Raw genomic sequence first — 3220 nt, 5'->3', positions numbered from 1 at the left:
GGGGGGGCGGCTGGGCCAAATACAAGCAAAGGTGCCACCCCCCCCCCCGCGCAATGTCCACAGGGCGCAGGGCCCTCAGACCCTTTAATCCAGCACTCGCTGGGCACTTCTGCCGCCACGGCTCATCGCGCTGGAAGGGAGCGGGCACACGCCGTGCCGGCGAGGGCACAGGTTGATCCGGTCCCCCCAAGGGCCCTGGTCTCTAGCCCGTAGGGTCCTCGGGCAGGGGCCACCACGAGCCAGCGGCACCAGCAAATTCAGCCCGGCAAGGAGGGGTGCCCGGCGGACCCTGGTACTTCGCTGTAGCTCATGCTGCTTTAGTCAAATCTCTTCCCGACTGAGCTGAGTAAACCACAACGAGCCCCCGTCCCACGGCAGCGTGGCTACGGCAGCCTGGTCCCAGTATCCGTGCAGCTCCCGACCCCGTCTGTACAGCTCCAAGCGCGGCAGGGCCAGGAGCTCAGGCTGGGGCCTTGGGCACGGCTGGGGCTGGAGTACGGCAGCGGGCAGACCTGGCCCATCTCCCATCCCTTGCTTAGAACAGCCCAGCCCCGGCTGCCCCTGTGCCCCGTGCGCTGGGCAAGGACAGCCCCTACCAGCCAGGCCACGCGGGCAGGGCCAGGCTTCCTGCGTGAGTCACTGCCCAGCGTAACAGAGAAAGGGGAGCTCGGGGGGCCAGCGCAGGGACCGAGCCCAGAGCTGGGGCATTTCCGCTGGCTCCCGTCCGCACCAGCCAGGGCCTGTGCACCCCAGGGCGCCTAGGCTCCAACTCCGGGGCTGGGGCAGCGTGTCGGAGCACAGACCGACCTGCCCTCTAGACCGGCACCGCACGGGACCGGATCCCGCCCAGCCTGACCCTGCTCGCCCTGGCACCGGCGGGGGCACCGGGACCCGGCAGCCCTGCGAGCGGCTGGGCAGAGAATCCAGCCGCGGGCTCAGCTCACGGGCCGGAGGCAGGTGGATTCACCGCCAGGCTCCCTGTACAGCCACACACAACGCTCACCCCCAAATCCCACGCTGCTCCGCCCCTCGTGCAGGCCTTTGCACCAGTCACCCTTTGCATGCCTGCTTTGCACTGGTGCAATAGCCCAGGCTGCAGGGCGGTGGCTGCTCACGCCTACCAGTGCCCTGTTCTGACCCACACCGAACTGGGCGGCCGGCAGTCCTGGGCTCAAACCCCGCTGGCAGCAGCCCCCCAGGCCCCAACCCCACCACTAGACGGGCCCCTCCCGGGCCGGGCAGCGCTCAGCGGTTACTGCCCCAGCTGGTTTGCAGCTGCCACCCATGGAACAAGTCCCTTCAACCCGGCTGCGGGCACCGTGTATTTAGACCCAGTTCAGCCCACACATCCCTGCCCACGCCAGCCTCCTTCCTACAGACCCCGAGTTCCCAGGGAACGGGGGGCGCTGCCGGAGATCCGACCAGGCTGGGTCAGCCTCTCCCAGGGCAATTCCCCAGCAGAGATCAGCCCATGTGCTGGGGCACCCCCCTGCCAATCACTCAGCGGGGTTCAAATCCACCCCAGAGAGCGCTGCCCCTCGGCTCTCCTGCCCCCCTCACCGGCGCACCTGAGCGCTGGCCAGGCCTGAAGTGACACGACTCAACCTCCGCCACAGAGGTTTGGTCTCAGCCCTGTGCTCGGCGCCGCTCGCACCCATGCCAAGCGCCGCTGTCCTGAGCTGACATAGTACAAAGAACCCCCCAAACCCAGCGGCCGCCCAGCCCAGCCCACCCCCCCCCCCCCCCACACCAGAACTTACAGCGGCTCAGAGCTCGTCCCAGGTCCCCCAACACAACCAGCGTCAGCAGCGAAACTGGCCAGCGGAGCCACCCGGGGGCACAGGCGGCGCATCTGCGGCTTTTCTGCACCCCCTCGGGTTGCCCTCGGTGCAGGGACTTTGCTGCCCGCTGGCCCGGAGCCAGCGAGCAGAGCTCAGAGCTCACAGCCCATCCTTGCATGAGATGAGCGGGACGGGTCTCAGCCCACCCCACCAGCAACCCCCTGGGGTCCCTTCCTGCCCGCGACAGCGAGTGGGGCTGCACGACAGCGACCCCCAAGGCCGGGGCGCGGCGTGGGGAGCTCGCCCTGGGCTGGGAGTCAGGAGCAGGAAACTTGTTTTTGAAGCCCCCGTGAGATCTTGGCACGTTTTGCTGCTGCTCTTCCACCCTCAGGAGGCGACAGACGGGCAGCGCCAGGGCAGCACCTTACCTGGGAGCTGGCACCCCCCGGCCCCGGCTCTCCGCGCCCCACCTGCAGAGAGATCGGCCCCACACGCCGCCAAGCGGGAGGGAAGTGGCCCGGGCCAGCGAGCCCCGCAGCTGGCTGGGAAAAGGAGGCTGGAGACTCGGGCAGCTTCTAGCCCAGAGCAGAAAGGGGCAGGCACTGGCCAGCCATTGGCTGCAGCCAGGCCGACATCAGAGTCCGTGGGATTGTGTGAGTGTGTGTGTGTGTGTTCACGGCCCCTTATGGGATCCAAATATTACTTACCGGCCGGGCACTGCACTTAAAGGGCCAGGGGCAGCTCTGGCCCAGGGGCAGGCGCCTTTCTCGGCCAGCCTGCAGGGAGGCAGGCGGGCAGGGCCTGGGGATGGGCAAGGCCTGGGGATGGGCAGGGCGGGCAGCTTCCCCCAGGCCAGTGCCCAGGGCAGCCGGGAAGCGCGGTCCGGCTGTTACGCGGGGACAGAGGCAGAGCCGGGAACGCTGTGCGGGGAAGCGCCGGTAAACGGAGCCGTTCGCGTTACACTCGGCGCAGGTCAAACGCAAAACCCCAGACAGCTCAGACCCGCTCCCCCCGTTTTTTGCTGGGGGTTGGGACCAAAGAACAACATCTGCTCATTTGCAGAGCCAGGCACAGCCCCCGCCCCCCGTCTCAGGGTTGACGGGTCTGAAGGGAACTCGGTGCGGGCGTGTGTCCGAGTTTTCCGGGGGAAGGAGAAGCCGTGTCCTGGGCAGACTGAACGGAGCTCGGCCGCTCAAGGCCGCCCGAGCGAGCGGCTGGACTCGCGTCAGGGTGAAAACCAGCTTCCCGAGAGCAGAGCGGCGGGGACCGGACCCGGGGGCGGCCGGGCCCGGTGCAGAGACACAGGCCGGGACACGGGACATCCCCGGCAGGTTCCCACGCTCAGCGGCCTAGCCCCACAGAGTTGCCTGTCGGAGGCGGGCGCGGGAACGGCCCCGCGGTCAGGGATAACGCCCGCCGGGCAGGTCCCAGGCCCCGGG

The 3220-nt window shown here is 68.7% G+C and overlaps 1 protein-coding gene across 1 annotated transcript in view; it reads right to left on the bottom strand.

Annotated features, from left to right (window-relative positions):
* The window catches only part of PRX (periaxin), a 21936-nt gene extending 19629 nt beyond the window's left edge, over nt 1-2307 (bottom strand). The window contains exon 1 of the mRNA XM_029913191.1: nt 2210-2307. The gene's annotated coding sequence lies outside the window, so the exon portion shown is untranslated. The remainder of the gene's footprint in view (nt 1-2209) is intronic.
* Nucleotides 2308-3220: the final 913 nt, after the last annotated feature.

The sequence above is a fragment of the Terrapene carolina genome, unplaced genomic scaffold (genome assembly GCF_002925995.2).
Source record: "Terrapene carolina triunguis isolate 2854851 unplaced genomic scaffold, T_m_triunguis-2.0 Scaffold517, whole genome shotgun sequence".
NCBI classification, from domain to species: Eukaryota; Metazoa; Chordata; order Testudines; family Emydidae; genus Terrapene; species Terrapene triunguis.
The sequence above is the reverse complement of the archived record's forward strand: the minus strand, read 5'-3'. Positions and strand labels throughout refer to the sequence as shown.